Source organism: Manis javanica, chromosome 3 (genome assembly GCF_040802235.1).
Source record: "Manis javanica isolate MJ-LG chromosome 3, MJ_LKY, whole genome shotgun sequence".
In the NCBI taxonomy this organism is placed as follows: Eukaryota; Metazoa; Chordata; class Mammalia; order Pholidota; family Manidae; genus Manis; species Manis javanica.
The window spans coordinates 98480858-98492361 of NC_133158.1; the positions used below are offsets into that span (position 1 = coordinate 98480858).

Below are 11504 nucleotides of genomic sequence, written 5' to 3' on the forward strand. Positions count from 1 at the left end.
GCTATCCATCTGTGGGGGCGAGAGATTTATGGAAAATCTCTGTACCTTCCTCCAATTTTGCTGTGAGCCTAAAACTTCTCTAAAAAAAATAGTCTTTATTAGGAAAAAAATAAACAAGATGATTCCCTTCAATCAGGACAGTCATTATGGAACCAATTTAGTCTGGTTCAAAGCCCCTGGCTAAATCTCTTGTTCTGTTTCACTGCTGGCCCAGGATTTGGAGTGATAATCTTGGCAGTTGCCCTCAGAGAATCTCTGCCTTCTGAGGATTCTTTTTTTTTATATTTCCCTTTGAGGTTCAACAACCTTTTCTTCTTTTTGTGTTTTGGCCCCTTAGAGATTTTCCTCAAGTTTTCAGGAATACAGCATACTATAAAAAAAATTTTTTTATGGAAGCTCTTTTTTTTTTTCTTATTGGAAGGATTCTTTGTTGATGGCTTGCATATATTGAACAGGTCGGTACCATCCTCCTGGCTTTTTGACTGGTAGAAGCGGGGTATTCCAGGGCAACTGACACTCAGTTAGAATGCATGCCTCTCTGAGTCTGATCAGATGTTCCTAGATGCCTGCTCTTGCCTCTTGTGAGAGGTGTTACTGCCACTGTTTTTGTGGCTGGGCCCCCAGAGTCAATTCTACAATGACAGGGGCTCAGTTATGAGCAAGTCAAGGTGGGTTGTCTTCAGCCCATACTGAGGGGAAGGCAGCTCTGAATTCAGGTGGGTTACTTGAGAGGGTCTGGGCACAAAATAGCCTCTACTCTTCTTCCCTAGTTGTGGTTATTGCCAGTGTGAGGGACCCTGACTCTTCTTGGCCTGGGTTTAGTTTGAGGCTGGTGCAACAGTTGGTTCAAAAGTTATTTGGGCTCTGAGATTTGAGAGTATATTTCAGCTGAGGAGGGGAATGGGGCACTCTGGCAGATAGAGAAACTTATGTTGGGCCTTGAGGTTCCAAGTTCACACTGGCCTGCTTGGCAAAAGTGTTGCTGGCCCGCTTATTTCCCAGTGGCTCTGAGAGTAGTTGCAGTCTTTTCACTGAAGTGGGATACAGGGAGGGTAACCACAGTGTTCTGCCCCTGTGTCAACCATAAGTCATGTTTTGTCCCCCCACCTTAATTTTGACCATGGGCTCATGGGGGCTGAGAGTAAGAGAGCCCTGTCCTTGTCAATCTGAGTCTGTTCCTTCCAGGACAGTGAGCCTTTCCCCGTGAGGCTCCTCCTGGTAGCAACTGGGCTTTGGAGCTTTGCCTCGGTTGGGGCATTTGTTTTTCCAATGTCCCTTCTCTTTACAGTAAGCACACTGGTCCCTGGTCAGGGGGGGTCCTAGGTCTCCCCCATCTTGGCAGCCAGCTTTTCTCTGCCTTTTGGTCATCTCTTTCTTTCAGGGCAGCTGCCAGGAGGCTGGCCTTTTTCTTCATTCTTTCAGCCTCTCTATTGGCCTGAACCTCTCTGTATAGATATACTTTGTTGGCAATTTCAATCAGCTGAGTGGTTTTCATCCCAGCGAAGCCTTCATGTTTTTGGAGCTTTTGCTTGACATCTGGGGTGGCTTGAGCTATGAATGAGGTGTTGACCATTTGTTGGCTCTCTGGTGATTCAGGATTGAAGGGGGTGTAGATGCAATAAGCTTCACACAACCTTTCATAGTAGTCCCCAGGAGACTCTCCTGGTTGTTGAGTGACTGAAGATACTTTGGTCATGTTCATAGATCAGAGCCAGGTTCAAGATTTTTTGGACCTGGCTTTGATCCCATGGAGAAAGGCATCCTGATATCAGCGGATCTGGTGCTGACCCTCAGGGTTGGTGAAGTCCCACTTGGGGTGCTCCATGGGGACAGTGATTTCAGCCCACGCACCACAATCAAGGACCCTGGCTTGGTGTGTGTTCTTCCAGGTATTGGTGGGCCCCTTCTGTAACCCACTTCCTCTCCTCCGTGTTGAACAGGGTTCAGAGAAGCTGTTGCAGTCTTCCCAGATTGGCTGATGAGTTTGGAAGAGGGATTCCATGAGATCAACCAAGGCTTTTGGCTTCTCTGAGTATGACGAGGTGTTGTTTCCAATTGAGGAGGTCAGTCATGGAGAAGGATTGATATTAAAGCATGGACCGGCCAGGCTTGGTGCTCCCATCTTCATCCCTCCTCTCAAGCTCCTGCGTCTCTCTCACTGGTATCTGAAGGGCACCTGCTCCTGGCCGAGGGTGCAGTCTGGCTGTTGGTCTGGGGGAGAGTGAGTCTGCTGGTTCTGGAGGTGGCAGGGAGGCTGACAGCAGTGGAGTGTCCAGGACTGGGGGGCTGGGTGCTGATGGCCTTGGGGGTGCATAAGGTGGGGGCAATATTGGCTCTTCCTGTGGATCACCAGCAAGAATTTGTGGAGGCTTAGGCTTCTGTTGATCCTTTGTGGGCTACTTTGTTGAGGCGATTAAGACCCTACCCTGTCCCTGCCTGTTGCAATTGAATCGCACCCAAGGGGGAAGGGTCTGGGCAACTCCCAACCAGGAGTCAATATATGGGAACTGGTCAGGATGACCTGGATATCCAGTGATGATCCACCAGACTCGATGGACTGTTGGGACATCTAGGGTCCCTTTCGGAGGCCACTCTACACTAAAGGTGGGCCATTCAGATTCACACCAGGTTTTCAATCTGCCAGAAGTTAATTTTACTCTGTAGTCTTCCGAAAATCCCTTCCTGAAATTTTTGTTGATGGTGTTGAGAACTGTGAGTTTGCTGTGCCCTGACTCCATGATGTGTCCGTGTAATGATGCCGCAACAACAAACAAGGGAGGGGGGTGCCTCCTTCAGAGAGGAGACCAGTCAGATGCCTGTCCATTCACTCTCCTTGTGGAGAATTTGGTCAGCCTTGACTAAGGTGCACCCGTACAAGTCTGGGGCCAGGTCAGCCCAAGCTGAGTCACTCTTATGTTGTGGCAGCTAACCACAAATACTGTGAAGGGACCACTCAGATTCCGTAGCACAGGCCTTGGAATCACAGATTCAGTGCAGACTGAATGGCTTCAGCCGCCCTGCACACTTACACACACACACCAGAGTTTAAGCATATCCTCCCTGTGCATCCCTACCTGTGAGACTTCTAAGAAGTCTCTGGGAGGTGATCAGGCTCCCCTTCCACCCCAATGGGTGGAAACTGGCTGGTTCAGGGGCCACGGGACCTTACCATAATTTGACGTCGGAACTGAGTCCTCACCTACCAAGCCTCCCTGAGTCCAGTGGGAACAGTGGAGCGGGGCTGGACTGGGGCGACTGGGCAGGAGACTGCCGAAAGATCAGGCAAGGTGTTCCTTCTCCATTGCAATCGCCCGTTCTGTAACTGCCCCGCCATCGCCCCAAACCAGTGACAACAATAGGCCAGTGCAGTTGGAATTCCTGGTCAGGGAACCAAATGTTATGGAAAAACTGGAAAACCTGGACTGGATCACTGATGGAAGAACCAAGTGGAACTCGGAGGTCTTGGGGTGTTGAGGTTTATTTTATATGGGCAGGCTCAGAGGAGAGTAGATCTCCAAAGGTGTGAGTTCTGAACAAAGGCAAGGGGAGCAGTTTATATTTTTCTACTTCCATATCTGTAACATTTCTACATGTGCAGCAAGCAGTGTGAAAAAGGAGCTTGGGGGAATGAAAAGCCTGGAGGAGTGTGGATGAAGGCGGGGCTGGGATGGGGGTGGAGCATAGGGGCGGGGAACTGGGAGTGTTTGAGTGTTTCTTTTGCTGACCTTGCCAAAGAAGAGAAGCGGAGGGGGCCACCCGAACTTGATCACTGACCTTGTAAATGTTTCCCTATTAGTGTGAGGGGTGTGTTAACAGGTTCAGATCATATAACTGCTCGGGCTGCATAGAGAAAAACCCATGGGGGAAAGAATTCTAATTATCATGTGAATGGGCAAAGGTTGTTCTTGGATATGTCTCAGCATTCTTCCTGCAGGTATCAGCCTGGGGGACTTCCCGGTTCTGTCTTCACGTTTTAGACAAAGAGCAGGTGTAATCCAACTAGAAAGGCTTCCACCTCTCCCTTTCTGCCGCTCATATCTTACTAACTGCCTACTCTAACGCTATAATTTGCAGGTAGTTTGAAGTGGCCTTTAACTTTGACTTTTAGCTCTGGGGCATAAGGCAGAGATAGGAACCATTTCAATGTTTCAAGTAGTGCACTCATGCTGAGAGCACAAACTTTGGAGCAATACAAACCTGACTTCACATCCTAGTACACAATCTGAAGGAAGTTCTTCCAGACCCTGTGAGCCTCAGACAACCCAGCTGCAAAAATGAAGATCACAATCCCTTATTTCTGGGGCTGTTGTGAGAATGAAGTGAATACTTGACAAATCATAGACATTTATTAATAGTAGTCTATATTCTCTATCATAATCTTTACTATGTATTTACTACGGTCTTGTATAATTCAGAACAAATCTACTTTTTCCTAAAGAGAATTATGTAATAAAAGGAGAATGATCATTATTCATTTCTCTTAAGCAGTAGTTATCCTTCCATCAGGGAGTAGAGTAAGGGAGGTACAAGAGGATGGGCATGGGGATCTCATTTCCTAGGTTGGTCATCAATATGAATCAAATTTATTACTTAACTTTCTTCCTCATTTATTTTTGGCATAGACACCAAGTAAATAATCCAGTCATCATATAGAATGTATAAAGTTATATATGAACTGCTTTCCCTGTAGCTGAAGTTTGAATCCAAATATTATTAGCAAAGTAACTCAAGTAGAGCCAATCTATTTTAGACCACTTATGGTGAAGTTTGCTGCCAAATTTATCTTCCATAACAGAGAATTTATCAAGTCACTCTCTTTGAATTTATACAAACTCATCTTTCTTATATCCTAATGTATCAAATCTAAGCTTTCTGCCCAGTTTTCAAGAATCTCCTTACACTGGCCTCAGACTTTCAAGCCAAATATTTCTTGTTATTCCCTCACTCCATTCTATGCTTTAGGGAGACCTACTCCCTGCCCAGGAACAAATTCTTACTAGGTTTTGCTCCCTTCCAATTAGTCATGTTCTTCTCTTTGCCAGAAACAGTTTCCACTAAGACTTCAATCTACTCATATCTAGCCCAGTGTTCATATGCCAAATCAATGCTCATTTTCATCACAAACATTTCCCTAACCAGTTCTAACTATCCCAAAGCTCCTGCAGGAACTTTTGCATGCCTTTGGGTCATCATCATTTAATTTAGCTCATATTAAATGCTGACTTTGTTGTACATTATTTCATATGAAATAAAATGGTCTGTCCACTTAGAATACTGGATCCTTGAAAATAGGTTTTCTTACAGTTCTGCATTTCTTACAATTCTAAGTGTAAGATTGAACACAGTTAACAAATGTTAATTAACTAATTGATTATAATTTGCCCACATTGCAAATTTAGCCATGAACAATATCTAACTTACTGAGTTAATTTGTGCTTCATGCAATTTTAGATTCTGATATTAATTCTTGGTTTCTGAAAAATTTTAAAAATGGTTTTCATAGGATGTTTGAAGATGTTAAAGAAAATGCGAATTATGTTTTGTTTGTCAAAAGTATATTTATTCATAGTATCTTAGTTAACCTAAATTATTTAAGAGAAAGGGGTACATTCTCTCTGAATCACAGTTCTCTTAAGGATAGGAGTCTCCCAATTTGTCAGTCACAACGAGCTGATTAATGTTTATTTCAATGCCTTTTAAGAACTGCTAAAATTGATACGGACACACCTGTCAAGAATTTTATATTAGGGGAGAAAATATATCGAGAATTTTATATCAGGGGAGAAAATATATCGAGAATTTTATATCAGGGGAGAAAATATATCGGGAGTTTCTTTTACTGATTTATAATATTATAAATTTTTTTATGTATTTCTACATAATCATGGCTTACATTCCTTTTCTAAGACAAAATCCTAACCAGGAATCTTAGATATATTTGTTATATATATATACACATATATATATATATACATATATATATATATGTATGTATATATTACTTTGTCATTAACTGTATTATTATTATGTACTTTAAAAAGGAAAACACTAGTTATTTTTTTGTGGTAAAGGAAAGATGTATACTTTAACTTGTAGCAGCATATTACACTGCAAAGTAGGCTTAATGTAATTATATTAAATTGGCATTAGCAAAGTTGTCTTGCTAGTACAGAGTTTTCTACAGATTCAAAGCAAAAAATACACTCCATTGATTTAATTATCATCTTTTTGATATGAATCTCTCATGTTCATACTGTGAATTTTCAATGTTTTAGAGACCATCTGGGGGAACAGGATGTACAGTGAGAGAACAAATGTATTTTGAGGGTTTGAACAGTGAAATATATTATGACCAGCAGATGTCTCTGTTACACAATGTAGTTGAGATTTCCAGAGGCTTTTCTAATATTGACCCTATTTTACATCTAATTAAATTTTCTTCAGTTTGTACATTTAAATTTCCTTTCTTTTTCCACACCATGTGAATAAATCCTTATTCCTCTTATATCATTAATGATGGCTCTGCTTTATATTTTCCTTAAAATGCTGTATTCAAAATTATTTTTTAGTGCCTGACTTCCACCTTCTTTCTCTAAATTTATCTTGCACCGTCTTTTAGAATGAGGGCTGGATTCAGATCTTTAGAAGTCCTCAGCACTGAAAAGATGGTGATATCACATGTCCACATATGTAATGAAATTAAAGTACACAATAAGCAATGGTCAGGAAGTTTGAGAAAGTTTTTATTTTCAATTTAACTAAAAGTTATGTAATAACTGTGGCAATGTAATGAAGTTTCCTTAATACATCAAATATACTTCTTTCTTAAATTTTTAGGGAAAAAAATCTGATGATCTATATTGAGGGACTTCTAAGTTAATCTGCCTTTTGTATAATCTATCAATGTGTAAAAGAGAAGGCCAAGATGAAGCCCCAAATTATGCAGAATTCCCATGCCAAGAATTTAAATCACAGACCAGACATAGGAGTAGATAAAGAGGAACATGTGAGAACCAAATGAAAGCAGAGGAGTGAATGAGTACACCTACCATTGCCTATAGGACTACAATTTGTTCATTCTTTCCAATAAAATTCCAACATTTATTAATTTATTATGTGCTAAATTTTGTATGTAGTCTCTCATTTTTTTTCTTTTGTAGCCATAATTGGTGCTCTGATTAATCTCATGCTGATGAATAAATTAAGGCTCTGAGATAAGCTGCACAAGGTAACATAGTAAGAGATCACTCTTAACCTCTGTGCTATAATTTTAGGAGTTTCACACTTTTTAAAAATTAATACTTTGCATACTCTTTGGCTTAGCACTTCTAAGATTTAAAGAAATAATAATGGATAAGTGCAAAATATATCTACAAGGTTTTTATGAAAGACCTTTATAATATTAGAATTCTTAGTTAATGCTACAGAATCAGACTTTCACAGAAGTTTATTTACTACAAGGCTCCTGGGGGTCTCCAGAAGATTGGGAAGCTGATTCAATGAAGATCAAGTTATTAAGAAGTATGAGGAAAGAAGCAGACTGTCCTGCAGTTAGCAGATTGGTCCAGACGCCCTCACAACTCTCGTGGACACTACTAACCCTGTTGGGATGATCAACCTCTAACATTTTCCTTTACTTAATTTAAGCCTCCGGTTTCCAAGTCCCAGAAGCGAGCCTCCAGCTGGTCAAATTTAAGTCACCTGCCAACACCTAACTGTTGAATCAGGAGAGATAATTTCTTTCCTTTGGCTTCCTCATAAAAGACAGCCTCCAAGAATTTTTCTGCCCCGATACTTAAAATAATAGTAAAGGGTTACTACTGGGGTGCTACCAGGGAGAGGGAATTAAGATGGGAAGACCAAAAATGAAAAAGGGGCAAAAATGATCACTAAACTACTTCAAAATTGAAATAACCAGCAATGGAGGATTAAAGAAGTAATTATGTTCTGTCACATCTACCTAATAAAATGCAAATGAACAATTAAAAATGAAGTTGTAGAAGACTATTTCTTGACTTTAAAAGATCATGGTATGCTGAATTAAAAACAATATATAACATATGTATTCTTTCTTGTAAATTACACACACAGTCACAAATATGCATTCTTTTATGTGTAGTTAGGAAATGGTCATTCTTAGGGGAACCAAGTACTTTCCTAAAATTGTCCAACAGCTTTATCTTCTTAATGTTTTCTCTTCCTTTTCTCATGACTTCTTTACTAGGTCTCCCATCACTTACCAGTTCCAGTTAATCTTTAGGAGAGAGAGGAGTGGTGCACGTGTGCATGCGTGCATGCGTGCGTGTGTGTGTGCGTGTGTGTGTGTGTGTGTGAAAGAGATCTTCCAGAATTATAACTTTTTGCTTTCCTTTGTCATTGTTTTTGTGGGTAAATGTGCCTGTGTACATCGTGCAGAAGCTGATTTACATCATGTAAACTATGCTATGAAATCATTTGAGAATCACTAAATAAGAATGATTATCATTTGATTTGAAATAATTGGAAAATTTGAGTGGTTCTAGTCTCTTTGCTTGCTTCATGACTTTACATTACTTTCTGCATGAGGGAGATACAATCATACTGTTTATTGATCATATAGGAGCACTGAGACAGTGAATAAATGTGTCAAGTGTTTTAGGCAAGTATTATTGTAAAAGCATTAGATAGTAATGATAAATTTCTATTTTTTAAAAGGATCACTAATTTTCCAGCATCTCCTCTATAGCCAATTTTTGGAAATATCGTTTGGTTTTGAAAACACATCTGAAAAGAGCTTGAGATGCAATTTGACAATGTATGCAGGATTGTGCTGATGTTTGTCTAATGTTTCTTCTGAACAGTCTAAACTATTAACAACTGTAGTGGCTCATCATCTAAATGACACTCCCACCTATGCTGCCATGTGACTTGTAGTTGTCTAGGTGCGTGATTAGTGTAAAGAATTATTTGTTTGGAGTAAAAGTAATTTTGAGCCTTCCTGCTCTCTCTGGTCATCTGGGAATGATCTAATTCACACAAATCTCCTTAGTGCACCATAAGTTCTGGAAGTCACAGATGAGCGTATTATGAAGTTTGAGTGTAGTGTTAATGAGGTCAGGAAGATGGGTTTTGTAGGCCAGTTAGCTATTGTTGTGCTCAGAGCCCCGATGCCTTAACTGTGTACAATCGTTTGTCACATATATAATGCAGAAGAACTGCGTTAAAGTTTGCCTATGGATTAGTGGAAATCTAGTACCTATAATAGAAAAGAGAATGAAGATTCACATTATCATCCTTATGTGGAGCTCAAAGCATATTATGAAACAACTATTCGATGATTTTTTAAAAAATTCCTTTTCTTGCAAAATGCAAAATGGCTAAGATGTAACAATGTAAACAATCTAGTAAATTGTTAGAGCATATTAGAAAAGACTTAAGAATCAAAGAATCAAAAATCTAAGAGTGACTGAAATCTTATTTGGTCTGCCTGAAAGCAAGAAAGAAAGTCAACCATTCCTGAAAAATTGCTCTCCTCCTTTATAATTCGGATCTCACACCTTCCCTAATCACACATTGCAGGAGATAGTGTTAATGTTTTGAACCATTGTATTAAACATAATGAAAAGAAGATGAGATTAACTTTCACTCCTTTTTGCAGGTATATTTCCTACAGTGTTTTCATTTTATTTTAAAAACTGGCATGTTTTAAGAACATAGCAAATGAAATCAATGACACATGTTATACACTTGAAAGCAATTAAATAGATTAAGCAAGGCACTGAATCCATAGTGTGTAGCTATATGTTTCTATCCCAAATGTATAAATTAATATGTATATAAATGTGTTCAAATGATGAGTCCAATGTTTGTACCACTTTGTGAAGGCCATACTGGGACAAAACACATTTTGAATACTTTTCTGTTTTACATCATTTGCAAAATATTTTGTAAATCTTTTACTCAAGTTCCTGTTCTTTGCCTCTATGTGAAATCCCTTCCCAAAGTTATCATGGTCTATATTTCAAATGAAATTAGAGAGTTATTAGGTATATGTGGATAAAATGAGAGTTCCTGTGACCAGGATTCTCACCTGGCCCTGGTTGGCTGGCTCACTGCACACGTGTGGGCAATATGTTGCTATTGACTTGATATAAGGAGCTCTGCCCACTGCTCTGGGTGACATGGTGGCACTGCTGCAAGACTGCAGGAGAGCAGTGCAGAGGCTGGAATGGTGGCAGCACTGAGGACAGAGGCTCAGAGGATGGCTGTATGGGATGACTGTGCAGGCAGAGAGGCCCAGAAGATGTCTGTGTGGGCAGAAGGGCCCAGAGGCAGAGACTGTCTTGCTGCATGCAGACTCACTCTGAGTGAACGGGATTTTAGTGATTGACCTGCTACTGTGGAAATAAAGTTGGGTATAACCCTTCCACCCCAAGAACATTTTACTGTCATTTCCTTTGGTTACATTGAATCCATAGTGAATTTGCCTGGGGCTGAAACCTATTGGCAAGACATATACCTCTTAAATGTCCATATACAATGGTTAATTAGAATGCTTGCAGTACGGTGCCTGATGAAACAAACAACAAAGGGATTCTCTTTCTGCTGCAAACATGGACAGAATGTGATCATTTTTAAATGCACAGATGAGTTCAGAAGAAGAAACGGAAATCCAGAGTTGCCAGAAATGAAGAGGCAACTGATCCCTGGAGTGCTAAATATATTAATTCATTCACCATGCAGTTTATGTAAGTATCAGTCCTGGTAACCAAGGAGTTTCATTTTAAGACTTATGCAGGGGCTGGATATGAGGCCTGGGAGCTAACAGGCCTTTGGAGCCAACATCAATATAAAAGCCAAGATTCTTAGAGAGCTGTGCTATTGAGAGAAATAATACACTAAGAGAAAATTATCCATCTCCAGCAAAAAGGGAGTTTGACTCTAACTGGGACCTAAATGGAAATGAAAGTGAGGCATGATAGTGATCTTTTCTGAGAAATCAAAATCCCTAGTTCTAAATCTTACATGTTAAGGAGACAGATGTAAACTTTATTTCTGACCCTGAAACTCCAAACTGAGAAATGAACATAAAAGTTGGTCCCAGACTGTGATACTCTTGTATCTTTTACAGAAGATTTTGCAAAATCACACTGAAATTTAAGACTACATAATCCAGGCCATTTAGGAGTCCACACAAAGATGACAAAACACAAGAGGAGATGACAAACAGGAAGAGCAGAACCTCCAGAAATTTGTGTAATAGCACAAGCTAAAAAGACTGAGAAAAAATGTTGTAGACTTAAAAGAAGAAACTGAAACAATAAGAAGGAAATACTGTTTTTAAAAAGAACGAAATAGAATTTCTAGGAAAAAAATGCTTTACTTGTTTTAACAGATAGGTAAAAGAAACAATTCACCAGAAGAATATAACAGTCTTAAACTTGTACGCATTAAGAATATAGCCACAAAATACATGTGTTTATATCCATTTTTTAATGTAATAAAGAATTTTAAACCCCTTTCAG

The 11504-nt window shown here is 39.8% G+C and overlaps 1 long non-coding RNA gene across 2 annotated transcripts in view; it reads left to right on the forward strand.

Moving 5' to 3' along the window:
• LOC108393513 (uncharacterized) overlaps window positions 1-7989 on the forward strand; it is a 43354-nt gene extending 35365 nt beyond the window's left edge. For both annotated transcript variants that reach the window (XR_012129255.1, XR_012129254.1), the window contains exon 3: window positions 7462-7989. This is a non-coding gene — a long non-coding RNA (uncharacterized lncRNA). The remainder of the gene's footprint in view (window positions 1-7461) is intronic.
• The last annotated feature ends 3515 nt before the right edge of the window (window positions 7990-11504 follow it).